Below are 17,558 nucleotides of genomic sequence, written 5' to 3' on the forward strand. Positions count from 1 at the left end.
GGCAGGGGCGAGGGGCGAGGGAGGAGGGGCGGGTATTGAACCCATCTGGCTCAGAACCCCTGGAAGGGAGACAGATTGTGCCTGTCTTGATGCCTCTGGACCCGCGCCCTATTGCTGGGTTCTCTGAGGCCCGGACCCTGACTGCTGATGTGTGTCACCCCCATGCCCACCCCAGGCATGTCCTCTTCTGTGAAGGTGCTGGGTCAGGCCAGACCCTCAGACTCCTGCAAGCTGGCTGATGGTCCCCTGAGGCTGTGCAGAGGAGGCTGACCATCCTGGACTGGCTGCTGGACTCTTCTGTGCAGTGGCTGAAGATGAACTTCATTGCTGGGCTCTCGGTCAGGCTCAAGGTCATCCCCCAGGTGCTGGCCTGTGCTGAGGTGGCCTGACTCCCGCCCCAGGTGAGATGTCTGCCCCTGCTGCTGGCTGCATCCCTCCCCAGGCCCTGACTCCACTGCGGGCCTCAGTACCCACCCAGAAGCAGAGTAGAAATGTGCAATATCCCCTCTAGACAAGTGGGGCGCCCAGGGATCCAGCCCCATGGGAGCCAAGGAGCCTTGGTTTACACTCTCGAGCATGTGACTACCTTTGGGTGGACACACAAATCTGTCACTACTCTTGTCATACTTGTCACACACAGGCATTGAGCTAGTTGTGGATTGTGTGATGGAGCCAGCAAGACAACTCACCATAGCCCTGAGAACACTTTCTCAGACTCGCACATCAGAACACAGTCTTTTGTTCTCCCGAAGGTAGCACCCGAGGCCCCAGTTGGGTGTGGGTAGAAAAGAGGTCCCCTGATCCCTGCAGGTCAGACTCATGGATAATAGAGGGTGAGCAGTTACCCTGCCTGTGTGCGCTGTTGTGCCCAAAGTATACAATGGACACCACAGACCCCTGTGCTCAACATCGACACTAAGGGTGCTGCCTGCCTCCTGGGTGCTCATGCCTCTCTCCCCAACAGTACAGCCTCTACTCTGCCTTCATGGGTGCTTCCTGTAGTTTGTCCTGGACATCTCCTGGGATGTGACTCTGGGCCCCACAGCTGTCATGTCCCTCCTGGTCTCCTGATACACCTTTCCTGAGCCCGCCTGTGCTGTGCTGCTGGCCTGCTTATGGGGCTGCGTGCAGTGAGCCCTGGGGCTCCTGCTCTTGGGTAAGACTCTCGGGCCTTCCTGCCATGGTGGGGGCTGGAGTTCTGCTCTTCCTGGGGTCCCAAGGCACTTGCCTCTTGGGGATGTCCCTGATGTCAGCATTTCCTTCTTTGCATTCCAAGGGCTGTCCCTGTGTGTGTGTGTGGGGGGGGGGGGGCCCTCATGCCTACCCTATTCTCCTGAGAGGCCAGGACACTTGGAGAAGTGCTCATGGCCTCAGGCCCTAGCCTCCATTTCCTGCTTCCCAAACCAGCCCAAGCAGGGTGTGTGATCCACCAGTCTTTAGCCCTAATTCTACCCATACCACTCTCCCAGCCCACGTCCACCCATGTCCTCTGGGATGAGGCAAAGCTGTGACCACCTCGGCATTCCCCTTGGCCGGCCAGGGTTCCTGCTGGACTTCATCTCCTGCCCCATCAGTCATTAAAGGTTTCACCTCTGCTGCTCCCATCACCATGGGCTTCAGGCAGATCCAGGTAGGCTCGCTAGTTGGCACCAGGGCACCTGCCGTGTAGCGGGACTAAGACTGGGTCCTGATATGTGCCGGTCAGTCGATGTCTTGCTGTTCCGCAGCTCGAAGCACGCAGTGCTCGAATGGTCTCCATTAATAAAATGACCTCTCGGGGGAGTTGATGGGTGAGGGGCAGATTGTACAACAGGTAATTTGAGGGACCAGTAATGACAGCCCCTGCTTTTGTTGTAGTTTTCCCGCCACTGCGCTTGGTTCCCTCACACAATGGTTCTGTTCTGCTGCCTCTACTACGCACTCAGCGGCAGCCTTCACAGCTCATGAGCATCCTGCCAAAACTTTGACAAACAAGTGATTGTCCTGTACTCATTTAGCTAGATGATTTCATTTTTATGTTTTTTCCAATTTCTGTCGAATATATTTCAGATACCATGCTTCTTTATGTTTCTATTTAAAAATTTTGTTTTTCCTTTTTCTTCCCAAAGCCGCCAGTACATAGTTGTGTATTTTTAGTTGTGGGTCCTTCTAGTTTAGAGTGGCATGTGGGACGCCGCCTCAGTGTGGCCTGATGAGTAGTGCCATGTCCACACCCAGGATCCAAACCAGCGAAACCCTGGGCCACTGAAGCAGAGCGCGAGAACTTAACCACTGGGCCACAGGGCCGGCCCCTATGTTTCTGTTTAAACCTGTATAAGGAGTACTACATCAATGATCATTGCTTATCTGAGGACGTCATTTAATCTCCTTCCCCTGGGTTTCACGTTCCTGGGGGCCAGGAGCTGTCTTGCTCCCCATCATGCCCGCCCAGCGCTGTGCTTGCTATGAAGCAGGTCAGTGCTCAGGTGGGTGGGCAGAAAGGACCCGAGCTGCATTGGACAAATGAAGCCGTGGGGCCTCTGGTGGCAGATGCCTGGGCACAGCCCTACCTCATGACCTGGTGTCCGCACCTGGGCCTCTCCAAGGTGTGGTTCCCACGTCCAGGCTCTGCTCCAGGCTGGCCTGTGACAGTCTTCCCTGATGGAGGGCAGTGACCAGATCAAAGCAGGAGGAGACGTGTGTGTGAGAATCAAGTAGCTGACACGTCTTCCCTCTCACTCTGTGCTGGGACTGGATTCACACTTTCTCTGTGTTCATATCTCACCACACCCCTGGCAGGGAGGTTTTGCATCATCATTTCCATTTAGAGAGGAGGAAACCCCTTGGACATGTGTGGGTGAATGCAATTTATATATTTTGTATTCACAGATGTCAGGGCCAACTTGGCAAATGCTGTTTCGTGGGATGGTTTGTCCTTTATTCTGGAAACAACATCTTTCCTTTTTAGTGTCGAGAATGTTCCTTGATAAGATCATAATGTTCATAGAGGGTCCTTTCTTTATGCGTTCATACTTGGTGACCGTAGGCCCCCAAAGTCATTAAAACCTTGACTAGGTCATGACAGCCACCTCAGAGCCCCTAGACTGGGGTGGGGTCCTCCTCATCTGCCCAGGACAGAAGTGGAGGAGGTGGTGGTTGGAAGTGTCACCTGGCTAAGTAGCTGGGACTTCTGTGGCACCAGCACCTCGGCCACCTTGGTCCTGGTGAGCAGCGTGTGCACCTAGGGGAGTGTATTGTGGTTGGTGAAGGTCACGTAAACTGAAGGGGACAGGGGAAGATTGGTATCAAGAACAGGTACACACCTTTTTGACAAATCCGGAATATCTTTGTGTTTGATCACTCGTGAAAGGTACCTTAAAGCCTGATGAATTTTAATAGACACATACCCTGAAATATTACTGCAAAAATACTGAATTTTTCACGATCCTTCTTACTTTGCCTGTTGGTTGCGCTGATCCACATTTATGTCTGTTATCTGATTCATAGTGTGGGATTAGACTCAGGGTCAACAGCAGCCTTTTAAAAACACTGTCGGATTCTTTTCAGTTTTATTCTTAAGGCATCTGTCACTTCTGGAATCCACTCCAATGACAAGGAGGAGAGTCATTCCAGTGCTGGTGAAACAGAACCCTCAGAAGTTTTTAGTTTTAAAACTGGGAATCTGGAAGATTCATTCTTCGTGATGGCAAATATTTATTTATTAATACTTTGGTTTTTCACCAACTGATGCTTTTGAAGGAGATATCGTTAATTGGGCTATTTGACTTTGACGTCGTCTTTGGGGGTGGAGCAGTAATAAATGTGGGTCCACTTTCGTACTCAGGGTGCAGATCCATGTGATCTAAATTCTTACACTTCTTTTCTGTTTGATGACTTCCCTGTGCTCCCCTCTCCCCCAGTTTTTCCTTGAAACTCTACTTTCATTTCTTTTGGGTGTATACCTAGGAGTGGAATTGCTGGGTCATATGGAAACTCTCTATTTCACTATTTGAATACCTGCAAGACTTTTTCCCAAAGTGACTGCACCATTTCACATTCCTGCCAGCCGTGTCTGAGGGTTCCAGTTTCTCCACATCCTCACCAATACTTATCATCGGTCTTTTTTTTTTTTTTTGAGGAAGATTAGCCCTGAGCTAACATCTGCCACCAATCCTCCTCTTCTTGCTGAGGAAGACTGGCCCTGAGCTAACATCCATCCCCATCTTCCTATACTTTATATGTGGGATGTCTACCACAGCACGGCTCGTCAAGTGGTGCCACGTCCACACCCGGGATCCGAACTGGTGAACCTCTGGTGACCAAAGCGGACCGTGTGAACTTAACCTGTGTGCCACTGGGCTGGCCCCTCAGCGGTCTTTTGATTTTAGCCATCCTATGAGTGTGAAATGATATCTCACTGTGTGTTTTTTTTTTTTTTAAGAAGAAGATGAGCTCTGAGCAAACTACTGCCAATCCTCCTCTTTTTGCTGAGGAAGACTGGCCCAGAGCTACATCCCTGCTCATCTTCCTCTACTTTATACGTGGGATGCCTACCACAGCATGGCTTTTGCCAAGTGGTGCCATGTCTGCACCCAGGATCTGAACCTGTGAACCCTGGGCCGCTGGGAAGCAGAACATGTGCACTTAACCGCTGTACCACCAGGCTGTCCCCTCACTGCAGTTTTGATTTGTAATTCTCTGATGGCTCATGATGTTGGCCATTTTTTCATGTGCTTAATGGCCATCTGCATGTCTTCTTTGGAGAAATGACTGTTCAACTCATTGACCCATTTTTTAATTGGATTATTTGTCTTTTTATAACTGAGCTGTCATAGTTCTTTATATATTCTAGATGTTTCTTATCAGATATATAGGTTGCAATTTTTTCTCTATATTGTGGATTGTCTTTTCATGACGTTCTTAATGGTGTCCTTTGAATCCCCAAAGTTTTGCATTTTAATGATGTCTATGCATAATAGAATCTTACTATTGGAAATGATTTAAACATTAAATCATATCCTCATCAATATTTTGGTTGTATAAATTAAAATCCAACATGAAAGGGTCAGGTAAAGATTTCAATCAGTTCATTTCAAGATTTGCTATAGATCCAAACGACCACATCAGGGAAGATATCATTCCCCTGGTCAGATATTTCTTAATTATCCTCTTAGTGGGATGGAATCAGTAATCATAGCCCCTCTCTCATATCTGATATTAGTAATTTGTGTTTCTTTCTTTTTTCCTTAGCCTGATTAGAGATTTATCCATTTAAAAAAAATCTTTTTAAATAACTAGTTTTGGTTATATTGATTTCTCATTTTCAATGTCATTAATTTCTGCTGTAAATTTTATTATTTCCTTTCTTCTGTTTGCTTTAGGCTTACTGTTTACTTTAGGCTTCTGTTTGCTTTAGTTTAAATTATTGTTTCAGATCTTTCTATTTTCTAATCTGTGCATTCAGTGCTGTAAATTTCCCTCTACTTCTTTCATTTCATTCCGCACATTTTGATAAGTTGTGTATTCATTTTCATTTAGTGGAAAATAGTTGAAATATTTCTTGAGACTCCTTTTTTTATCCATGTGTTGTTTAATCTCCAAATCCTTTGGGATTTTCCAGCTATTTTTCTGCTCTTGTTTTCTCCTTTAACGTTCTTTGTGGTCTGAGAACATACTTTGTATGGTTTCTGTTTTAAATTTGTTGAGGTGTGGGGATTTTTTCACCCAAATTGTGGTCCAAATTCTGCTTTTGTTGGATGCGATATTTTATAAATGTTATTTAGATCCAGTTGATGGATGACACTCTTCAGTTCATCCTTACTGAGTTTCTGCCTGCTGCATCTGTCAGTTACTGAAAGAGCAGTGTTCAGTGCTGGAGCAGTGGATTTGTCCATTTCTGTATCTATCCACTATGATAATGGATTTGTCTATTTCTATATCTGTCCGCTGTGATATTAGATTTGTCTATTTCTATATCTATCCACTAATAGTGGATTTGTCTATTTCTCCTTGCAGTTTTATCAGGTTTTGCCTCACATGTTTTGACGTTCTGTTGTTAGATGATGTATGTTAAGGATTGTTATATCTTCTTGGAGAATTGACCCCTTTAACATTATGGGATGTCTTTCTAGCCCTTAGAATTTTCCTTGTTCTGATGTCTGCTTTGTCTGAAATTAATATAGCTATTCTAGCTTTCTTTGGATTTGTGTTAGCCTGCCTTATCTTATTCTGTCCCTTTACTTCTAACCTATCTGTGTCTTTATTATTAAAGTGGATTTCTTATAGACAGCATATAGTTGGGTCTTATTTTTAATCCATTCTTAGGGTCTCTGTGTCATATTTAGACCATTCCTATTTAAAGGACTCCTGATATAGATGGATTAATATCCACCATATTTGTAACTGTTTTCTGTCCATTGCTCTTGTGCTTTTTTTCTATTGCCTTCTCTCTTTTGTTTTTTTTTAAAGATTGGCACCTGAGCTAACAACTGTTGCCAATCTTCTCTTTTTTTTTTTTCTGCTTTTTCTCCCCCAATCCCCCCAGTACATAGTTGTGTGTGTATATATATATTTTTAATTGTGAGTCCTTCTAGTTGTGGCATGTGGGACGCCACCTCAGTGTGGCCTGACTAGCGGTGCCATGTCCACGCCCAGGATCCAAACCAGCAAAACCCTGGGCCACTGAAGCGGAGCGTGCAAACTTAACCACTCGGCCATGGGGTCGGCCTCATGCCTTTTCTGGTTTTAACTGAGCATTTTATACAATTCCATTTTTTCTTCTCTTTTAGCATATGAAGTATACTTTTTAAAAAGTTTTTACGTGGTTTCCTTAGAGTTTACAACATAAATTTACAACTAACTTTATTTCACTTTGAAATAACATTCTGTTTCCTCATGTTAGTACAGGTGCCTTAGAGTCTTCCCAGTTCCTTCCTCCCGTCCCTTATAAAATGGCTCCCGCACCTTTCACTTATCCATAAACCATTATCACTAAATGTAATATGTTTTTTGCAATTATTATTTTGAGAAAATGTATCTGTTAGATCAGTTAAGAATAGGAAAAATGAAAACTAAACAATAGTGGCCGGCCCGGCGGTGCAGTGGTTAAGTGTGCACCTTCCGCTTAGGTGGCCAGGGGTCGTCGGTTGGGATCCCAGGTGCGGTCGTGGCACCACTTGGCATGCCATGCTATGGTAGGCGTCCCACATATAAAGCAGAGGAAGAAGGGCACGGATGTTCGCTCAGGGCCAGTCTTCCTCAGCAAAAAGTGGAGGATTGGCTACAGATGTTAGCTCAGGGCTAATCTTCCTCAAAAAAAAAAAAAAAACTAAACAATATTTTATTTTACCTTCATTTATTCCTTCTCTGCATTCTTCCTTTCTTTATTAGACCTGAGTTTCTGACCTACATCATTTTCCTTCTGTGAAGCACTTCTTTTTAACATTTCTTGCAAGGCAGATCTGTTGGAGACAAATTTAGTTTTTATTTATCTTAGAATGTCTCTATTTATCCTTTACTTTTGAAGGAGGAATTTGATGGGTACAGAATTCTAGGTTGGTGGGGTTTTTTCTTTCAACACTAAATATTTCACTCCACTCTCTTCTTGCTTGCACGGTTTGTAAAGAGGAATTCAATATAATGCTTTACTCGTTCCGCTACAGATAAGATTCCCACCCTCCCCCTGCCTTCTTTCAAGGTTTTCTCTTTGTCCCTGATTTTCTCAAGTTTGAATGTGATATACAAATGTGTTGAACACTTGGTATTTATCCTGCTTGGTGTTCTCTGAGATTCCTGGGACTGTGGTTTGATGTATATTAAATAAAAATTTTCATTCATTCTTACTGCAAATATTTCTTCTATACCTTTCATTCCTCCCTCCCTCCCTTCCTTTCTTCCTTTTGTATCCCTTTACCTGGATGTTACACCTTTTGTAATTATACCACAATTCCTGGGTATTGTTTTCTATTCAGAATTTTTCCCTTGATTTAGTTTGAGAAGTTTCTGTTGACAGGTCTTCAAGCTCACTGATTCTTTGCTCAGTCATGTCCAGTCTCTTCATGAGCTCATCGAAAGCAGTCTCCGTTTTTGTTACAGTGTTTTTTATTTCTACCATTTTCTTTTGATTTGTTCTTAGAATTTTCATTTCTCTGCTTAGACTGGCCATCAGCTCTTGCATCTTGTCACTTACTCCTTTGGAGCCCTTAGCATATTAATTATACCTATTTTAAGTTCTCAGTCTAGTAATTCCAAAATCTCTGTCATATTTCAGTCTGATTCTACTGCTTGCTCTGTCTCTTCAAACTGTGCTTTTTGCCTTTTTGTATGCTTTGTAATTTTTGGTTGAAAGCTGGACATGATGTATTATGTCTAAACACCTGAGGTAAATAGGCCTTTTAGGGGATCAGAACTGGCCACCCCAAATGTGTCTCTTTGGCTTAATTATTTAAAAAAAATTTTTTTTTTAAGATTTAAAAATTTTTTTTCCTTTTTCTCCCCAAAGTCCCCCGGCACACAGCTGTATATCTTTAGTTGTGGGTCCTTCCAGCTGCAGCATGTGGGATGCCGCCCCAGCACTGCCCAATAAGCAGCGCCATGTGTGCACCCAGGACCTGTGGAACCCTGGGCCGCTGCAGTGGAGCGCTCAAACCCAACCACTCAGCCATAGGGCCAGCGCCATGGCTTAATTATTTTTAAGAACAAAAAGACTCTGAAAGAAACTTTGACCTTCCCCCCAACTGCCTAAAAGGATTTAAGATAGAAGGCCTGTTCCAGGAAGGAGCTAATAATAAGATAACTGTAACGTGATGTAAAATGTGTCTCTCAGGTCACATTGCCTATGGTTGGCCTATTTGCATTTCCATCTCCATGCAAGTTGCCTTCTTCTCCCTTGAAGTCCCAAACCACTACCTCCAACATCCTCCTTTGTCTTTAGCTAAAAATAGTATTTAAGGTGACGGCTTTGGCCATTCTAGCAAGTTACTCGGTTTTCCTGGGTTTCTCCCACGTATATATGTTATAAAGCTTTGTTTGTTTTTCTCCTGTTATTCTGTCTCATGTCAATTTAATTCTTAGCCCAGCCAGAAGGACCTAGAGGGTAGAGGAATTGTCTTCCTCCCATACAGCCTTTAATGTGAGGTTTTGATGTTCTAGGAGTTAAGCCATGTTTACTGTTTGCTGCTCACCACAGGTGTCATAAACTCGGATTTCCTCTGGCGTCCTCTGGTTCTACGAGGTTTTTTGTTCTGTATTTTGTCTCCCCGGTTCTCTTTGAGTTTCTGTTGATACTTCTTTTTCAGTCAGATCTGAGACTGGAAGCTCTCTGAGTTGAAATGCCATGGTGACCCAAGAGCCCTGTTGATGCCGTGGGAGGGTGTGAGGGAGGAAGAGTGTTCTGGAGTTCTACTATTAGATCCCAATCCATCACTGAGCCTGTGTCCCTGGGATTTGACTTTACGAGTGCTTTTGAGATGTTTTTTCCCTGTTAGGCGAGAGAATGCTCAGGGGAGCTGGAGTTGGGTACCTCTTTTCCTCCACATGGAAAGCTAGAAGGGCTGGATTTGTCTATTTCCCTTCCCCAGGCCAGTGATGCTCTGGTGGAAGCCAAGGTGTTTGCTCTGGGAAAACAGTTTCCTTGAGGGAAGGCTTTCTCCGGGAGAACAGACTGCTTTGGGAGTATTTCAAAATGGTTGCTCTTTTCTCCCTGCCAGAAGCATGAAGGAGTTTTCTTTGATCTTCACCCTGAGAGTGTGGTGGGGCTACTGGAGGTGAAACTCATGAAAGTGTGGAGGCCCCGTAAGACTGGGCCCCCTGGAGTTTTTAACTTTCAAGCTTGTCCACACTGAGCTTCCAGTAGTCATCAATTACAGTTTTGCTGTCCAGGTCCTGGCTCCAGCAGAGGCCTCTGCTCCATGAAGCTGTAATTCTCCGTATTCACCTGTCTGTTCAATTTTTGTGGTGATAGTTTGCCCTGTGACTTCAATTCTCTGAGGGATTTAAGAAGAATTGTTGACTTTTAGTTTGTTTAGCTTTTCTCTTGTTGTGATGGCAGGATGATGATCTCTAAGCCCATACATCTTGGACCCACAAAGTAGAAGTCTTTTAATCTTTATAACTAAAATGAACTAATTGTAGCTTGTTTCCTCCACAGATATTTCCTTTTCATTCCTATTTTTGGAAAAGGGAAGAGATGTCTTCAGGCAGTCCTTCTGCTTTTTTAAAGCAAGATGTCACAAAATGCTCAGGGACATGTCCCACCCTAGAATTAAAGCTTTCCTTGTTTGCCCCGGCCCAGAAGCTTTGATGTCAGGTCCATACAGTGTAGGTTAGACATGTATGTGGGTGGTTTGTCTAGGACTCTAAAAGAAAAACGTCCGAAAAGAAATTGCTACATTAGAAAAGACTAAATGTGTTGATTCCTGGTGTCCAGTAGGGATAATCCAGCCACTTCAGGTCAGAGACTTGGTCGGGGGGGAAGCAGCAGTTCCAACCAGCAAAGATGTCTCCCTGTCGACCCCTCCCCTGGGCCCATTTTATCCTGAGATGCAACGTTTCAACTCAAAACACACCTTTAATAATCTGAGGTCGGCCCTTGTAGCCATCAAGTTGTGTCCTCTCCACACCCCGTTAGCTGGGCCACGGGAACCTGTAAACAGTTAGGTCTGTCCTCCCCTGTCACCACTCACACAGTCAGTGCTTTTCCACTTGATCTCCAGAGCACAGGCACATGGGAATTACGCAAAGGAACAAGGACAGGCTTTATTGTAAGTTATGGGGAGGACACAAGGGTTCCAGGAGGAAAATGGGGAGAGGGGAATGGCCCACTGTAGGCAGCAGGGGGTGTCCTTCCTGCTCCAAGACTGGAGGGAAACCTGCCAGGCACCTCTGTCTACTGTCCTGAGGGCTCTGACCCCTGGGATGGACAGCAGCCTCTGACCACCCAACTTTGGGGAAAACTGCAGGGCAGGGGGTGGGGGTGGAACGCTGCGTCTCTGGTGCCCACTTTGCTCCGGGATCACAGAGGTTAGGTTTAGATTTGGTTTCTCACATGAACAAGTGCACATACAGTCCAGCCTGGGAAGAGGGTGGACGCTGGCTGCTTCACCTCTTACACCCCAAGGGAGTGGATCCTGGAGGAAAATGAGTCGGTTAGTGGCCCAAAAGTTTTCTGTCCAGCCAAGCCCTGGGCAGGTGATGAGGTGACCGTAACAGCAAGGCTGCTCCTCACTATGCCCGCCACAGAGGTAGGGCTGCTGGGAGTAGGGGTGGGGGTGGACGCCCCCCTAAAGGCAGCCTTGCTGGCACTGGGGCTGGGCCCTCGGCTGGAAGTAATGGGGCTCTGCCTGGTGGGGGCCCCTGGGGATGTGACTTAAGGAGGAGCAGTAGTAAAACCCAGGGTTCTTCTTAGTGCTGGGTCCTGTGGTCACCATGGGGTCACTCTGGTGAGGGGCGCCCCAGGTGTTCAGGCCCAAGCTTCCCCCGTAGTGGTATGTGGTACTTGGGGCCCCACTTGTCTGTGCTGTAATGCTGAGTGCTCCAAAGGAACAGCTCAGACCTGAGACAGATAGCCTCTCTGCTCCCAAAACCCATAGGTGCTGCTGAAACCTGCAACCTGAAGGGGGCTAGGCTGATGCTGTTAAAGGTTGAACAGTGCTGCCAAATGTGGGGCCCAGCATTGGTCACAGCACTGGGTCACAGCACTGGGCATGTAGGTGGCAGCTGCAAAGCCAGAGGCAATAGCTGTGCCAGAGGGGAAGATAGCTGGGGTGGCAGCAAAGGGTGGCCAGGTGCTCCTGTGGGTGCCCAAGCTGGAAGGTGTGCATAATGAACCCCCAAAAGCTGCCCGTGTGCTGCTGCTCAAGGCTGGCTGGCCTGGAGCAGAGGTTGGGGCCCGGGCTGGGGCTGGAGCTTCCCCTTTTCCATACTGGAGAGAGCTGTGGAAGGTGGCAGCTCTGTGCTGCTGCCCATCAGGGGCCCCAAACATGGGCTGGGCAGTGGCGCCAGGGTTAATGGAAAGTTTCAGAGTTGGGGTGGGACCCCAGAACATCAGTGCAGGCAGGCTGGTGCTGACTGTGACTGAGGCCGTGCTGTCACTGGGGAGCATCTCAAGGACCTGGAAGGATGGGAAGAAGCTCCCAGTGGAGCCAGGGGGAGGCCCCAAGATGAGAGCTGAGAAGGTAGCCAGGGGGGTGACCTCAGTGTCAGAAGCTAGCTGGGGAGCCAGGCCTGTACATGTGTTCGTTGAGGGGCTGGAATTGACAGCAGAAGTGATTGGCGGGCCCATGGAGGGAAGGGCACTAGCATCAGTGATGGGAGGGGGGCTCTGTGAGGTGGAGACAGGAGAGTCTATACACGTGGGTGGGGGGCACTCCATTCTGGAGGTGGTGGGAGCTGCAGGGAAGGCAGAACTGGCATCTGCTGCAGCTGGGACCCAGGTCTTGGGTTGCAAATGGCCTCCCCCCCATTCAGAGGGGGCCCCCAGATGGGCTTCAACATGAAGCGGGGAGGGGACCCTGCAGCAGCTGTAGGGCGGGCCATTCAGAAGTTGGGCTTCTGACTGCATACTGCAAGCCTGGTTCAGGGGAGGGAACAGGGGCCCAGGGGTTTGGGGGCCTAGCAGACAGGTCAGCCCTGCCTGATCCTGGGGAGGAGGTAGGGGTCAGCAAGAACCGGGCTGAGGGCAGCGAGTGTGAAGAGGAGCCTGGGAGGGGCTCTGACAGGGAGCAGGGGGGGGCTTGGTGAACTGCGCTTCCTCCAAGTCAAAGGATGCACGAAGGTAGCCACACCAGCAGATTCCAGGATGCCCACTGGGCCCAGGGAGACCTGGGTCTCCCTGCGTTTCTCCGGCTGTGGAGTCATGCTGGGGGCTGGCGGGCCAGCTGGGGGAGGAGCAGTCTCAGCAGCAGGCAGGGGGACAGAACAGGACGGCTGTGTGGGGCCACCGTCCCGGAGGGCCTCACTCTCACCCTGCAATGCTCTCTATGCACTGGAGTGCTGTTTCTTTCTGCGAGTCTGTGTCTGCAGCAGCGACTCAAAAACCCAACTTGGGGTGGTGGCAGCCTCAGAGGGTCCCCTCTTCTATGTGACAGCAGAGGAATCTTGTGTTTTCGGGGCCTGGAACTGTCAGATGTGGGTGAGCAGTACCTCCGGGTTTGTTTCCGCCCTGTTGTTGTCTCTGCGTCCTTTCCATGCTGGGTCTTCCCCTGGGAAAGCACCGAAGCCGCAGAGGGAGACTGAGGGGGCTTCTCGCTCACTTTCTTTGAGGACCTCTGGGGCAGCCGGGTGTGGGATGTGGCCGGACTCCTCCTCCTCTGCCCTGGCAGGAACCCACAGGAGCTGTGTGAGCTTCTGATGGGATTTCCTTCGTAGCAGGAGCTCATACAAGAGGTCTGGGGTTTCTGGTTGGATCCATCTTCTGAGCTCATGGTGTGGAGGTTTCTCTGCAGAGGTCCAGGCTTGGGCATGTAGGAAGAGAGGCCTCCCTGGACCCCAAGGGGCCTAAATGCAGACGGTGCACCCCTAGAGTCATCAGGGCCCCTCCCCTGATCGTCCTACCTCTCTGTGACTGTGGGGTCTTCCTCCTGCTTGGCCATCCCTTTCCTGCTCTCTTCCAGGGTCCTGACACAGTCTTCTTTGTGCAGGAGTCTTGCACACACCTGGGTGTCATGGGCGGCATGGGTTGGTCTCCCTGCTCCCAGACCACACAGAGAGTCTTTGCCCACCGCAGATTCTGAGCTGCAAGACATCTTGGAGGTGTCAGCGGACAGCTCTGCCTTCCTCTGATGGCCATGCCTACAGATTGATGTAAGGACCCCCAGAAAGGAGCACAGGCCTTGCCGGATCATGGCAGATTGTCTGGGAGTTGCTTTGAAAAAGCACAGATGCGAAGTCTCTGGATACCTGTAGGATGGCCTGTGAGTGGATGGCCGGGCATGGACAGCTGGGTGACCCAGGTTGGCCGAGGGAAGTTGGTGGGCGCGGTGAAGGCGCTGGATGCGGCGGAGTCCTCTTGGTAGGTGCTGTCCCCTGATGCCCGGGAAGCGAGGGAGGGGCACAGTCTGCCCAGGTAACCGCCCATAGAGCACTTGGGCGAGCTCTGCCCCTCGACAGAGACCTGGGCTCGGAGCCTTCTCCTTCAGCTGGCTACTGGGCCAAAGGCCAAGTGCGCACCGTTTGGCCTTTTGCTGAGGTGCGGCTTTGGAAGGCGTTAGGGACGATCGGGCGCGCGTGCGCGGGGCCGCGAGGGACGGTTGCGCGTGCACGGGGCCGCGAGGGGTGGGCGCGCGCGCAAAGATTCTGGAGGGAAGGACGCATGCGCAGAGAATGCGCGAGTTTCTGGGGCGAGCAAAGGTGAGGATCCACACCGGAGCCTCGGGCACTTCTGGATCTCCTGGGGGCTGAGTGTTGGAGGTATTTACCTCGTGGGTAATGAGTTTACTGGCAAGGCATTGGCCCCTTTACCTTTGGCGGGACCCCAGAACTGTCAGGGAGCAGTCCAGGACGCGTTTCTCTATCCAGCAGAGAGGGAACTTCTAGGGAGCAGTGCTTCTGGTTCAGCAGCCCCTGCTCCAGGTGGCAGCTTTGGGATCAGCACCTGTGCGTTCTCCTGCCCTTTCCCCTGGGAACACTGGAGAGGAGAGCCGCTAAGAACGAAGTGCCCACACCGCCCATATCCTGCAGGGGTGACACAAGGGGAGGCCAGGGGAGGCCTGGAGGGACATTCTAATGACCCAACAGTCCCACTCCTAAGAAATTAACCAAGAGAAACAAAACTTATGTTCTCACAAAAACCTATATGTGAAATGTTTTGGCTGCCTCATTCATATTTTCTAAATATAGGACTATTGAGGTTTTCTAATTTTTCATGGGTAAGCTTTAATTCTCTTTTAGTTGTGTTCTGGAAAGAACACTGTGTATTAATTGTTTCATGGTCTAACTAGAGTTAATATTGTGCCAATTCAAGTGACAAGATGACCTTAAGTTTCCCCTCAGCTTGACTCAACTTTAGTCAGACTTCTTCCTGGCTCCAGGCACCTGCCCTCCTTTTTCTTAAAGCATTTACTTTAGGAAATTTGTGGGGCTGGCCCCATGGCCAAGTGGTTAAGTTTGCATGCTCCAGTTCGGCGGCCCAGGGTTTCACTGGTTCGGATCCTGGGCACGGACATGAGACTGCTCATCAGGCCCTGCTGAGGTGGCGTCCCACATAGCACAACCAGAGGCACTTAGAATTACACAGCTAGAATATACAACTATGTGTGTCGGGGGGGCTGTGATTAAAGAAAAACAAATTTGTCGTTGTAAATACTTTCTCTGCCCCTTTGAGATGTAAATATTTAAAAAACTTTTGGCCAGTTTTACAACCCAGGGATGTCTGTCTCAAGGAGCTGGGAGCCATCCCTTTGAGGTGGAATCATCATGGAAGATGGTGTCCCAACTCCCTGTCTTGTCGGAGGGCAGGAGCTTAACCCTGATGGGTACTGAATAGCCAGCACAGATGTCCTAGTCACAGAAAGACCACGGCCACCTCAGGAGTGACTGCATGTGCGGCGCACGCCCCAGAGATCAGCCTCCCCTCAGCATTTGCAAACTCTCCTACCTTTTGCTTCAGTGAAGTTGAGCTCAGACTGAGTCCTTATGGCAACAGTCTTTTTTTTTTTTTTTGAGGAAGATTAGCCCTGAGCTAACTGCGCTAATCCTCCTCTTTTTGCTGAGGAAGCCTGGCCCTGAGCTAATATCCATGCCCATCTCCCTCTACTTTATATGTGGGGCGCCTACCACAGAATGGTGTGCCAAGCAGTGCCATGTCTGCACCCAGGATCTGAACCCGTGAACCCCGGGCCGCTGAAGCTGAATATGTGCACTCAACTGCTGCACCACCAGGCCAGCCCTGCAACAGTCTTGAATAACAAGGTCCTTGCCTGTTTAACTTCATTGGGTGCAAGTTTTGCTTTGACAAAAGTAAAATATAGAAGCCTTTCGGCAATATATGTTCTTCTCCCCTCTGTTTCTCCTGTTGGAGTTGTCGTATGAATCACGTCAACATGAATTGAATGGCACTCCCCGAGCCTGTGGTAGAATTTGTTCCTTCTAAAGTCACGCGTATATCAAAAGACTGTCGGAAGAGGAAATCGGCTGTCTCCTCCATCCCCATCCTTCCCCTTCTGTGGCTCCTCCTTTGTTCCTGAAGTTCCCAGCTTCCCTCTGGTATCATTTCCCTGTAGCCTGAAGAAGCTCCTTTCCCATCATTTTATTCCTAGTTTCCTTTCATCTTCATCAACCTTTGTTTTGTTTTCATTTTTGTTTTGCCTTCAATCTTTAAGAATATCTTTTCTGCACATAGTATCTTGGGTTGATAGATCTTTTCTTTCAGTCCTTTAAAGATGTTACTCCAGTCTCTTCTATGCTCTGTTTTCTGAAGAGAAATCATAGACCTTGAAATTGATGTATTTTTGTATATGTCATTTTTCTCTGACTGTCTTCAAGATTTTTCTTTGTCTTTGATTTTTAGCAGATTGATAATGATGTGTCAGGTTGAGGGTTTTCTGAGCTTCTTAGATGTGTTTCACAAATTTGTGAAGTTTTCAGCCCTTTTCCCCTCTTATGTTTTCTTCTTTTTTTTTTAAAGGTTTTTTTTTTTTTAGATTTTTATTTTTTCTTTTTTTCCCCAAAGCACCCCCGGTACATAGTTATATGTTTTTAGTTGTGGGTCCTTCTAGTGGTGGCATGTGGGATGCCGCCTCAGCATGCCTTGATGAGTGGTCCCATGTCCGTGCCCAGGATCCGAACCAGTGAAACCCTGGGCTGCCGAAGTAGAGTGTGTGAACTTAACCACTTGGCCACGGGGCCGACCCCTTATGTTTTCTTCTGCACCATTCTCCTTCATCCAGGAACTCCAGTGGCATGGAAATTAAAACTTTTGATGTCCTGCACATTTCTGAGGCCCTGTGAATTTTTATTTAATCTTTTTTCTCTGTTTTTCAGATTGTCCCATTTCTGTTGCTCTGTCTTTAAGTTCACGAATCTTTCCTCTGTTTTCTGCCTCCTGTTATTGAGCCTATCTAGTGAATTTTTACTTTCAATAGTGAATGTTAAGTTCTAAAATTTCCACTTGCTGCTTTTGCCTATTGTGTATTGCTCTGCTGAGAACTTGTTTCTTTCCGTGAATTTCAAGGATATTTGCCCTTGCTACATTGAGCATGATTATAACAGCTGCTTTGTCTGATAATTCCTTCATTTCAGGGCTGGATCAGTTGATTGTCTTTTCTCTTGAGAAACAGTCTGATTTTCTTGTTCTTTGTGTGTTATGTTGTATAATTTTGGATGGAATGCTGGACAGTTTACTCATTATGTTATGAGACCCTGGTTTCTATTAAAATCCTCTAAAGAATGTTCATTTTTCTTTTTCTCGTTTTATTGGGTGATCAGCACAGTGAATGTCACGCTGCACATTCTGTCCTGCCTTTTGTGAACAGTTCTAGTCTCAGTGCAGTTTTCATGCCATTTGCTGAACTGTTTGTGTCCACATGTCACACACACCACTCAGGAGCTGCTACTGTCACCACTGGCTTCCGGCAGATCAAGGT

At 48.0% G+C, this 17,558-nt stretch overlaps 1 long non-coding RNA gene across 14 annotated transcripts in view; it reads left to right on the top strand.

Annotated features, from left to right (window-relative positions):
- The window catches only part of LOC102147456 (uncharacterized), a 39,651-nt gene that overhangs the window by 1,319 nt on the left and 20,774 nt on the right, over positions 1-17,558 (top strand). For 4 of the 14 annotated variants that reach the window (XR_011441727.1, XR_011441726.1, XR_002809632.2 and 1 more), the window contains exons 2-4: positions 176-401; positions 965-1,156; positions 1,470-1,630. This is a non-coding gene — a long non-coding RNA (uncharacterized lncRNA). Of the gene's footprint in view, positions 1-175; positions 402-964; positions 1,157-1,469; positions 1,631-1,857; positions 2,082-3,546; positions 5,009-15,327; positions 17,363-17,400; positions 17,557-17,558 lie in introns of those variants that run through there. The other 10 variants (XR_011441730.1, XR_011441729.1, XR_002809635.2 and 7 more) reach the window with 10 other exon arrangements.

This window comes from Equus caballus, chromosome 8 (assembly GCF_041296265.1).
Source record: "Equus caballus isolate H_3958 breed thoroughbred chromosome 8, TB-T2T, whole genome shotgun sequence".
NCBI lineage: Eukaryota > Metazoa > Chordata > Mammalia > Perissodactyla > Equidae > Equus > Equus caballus.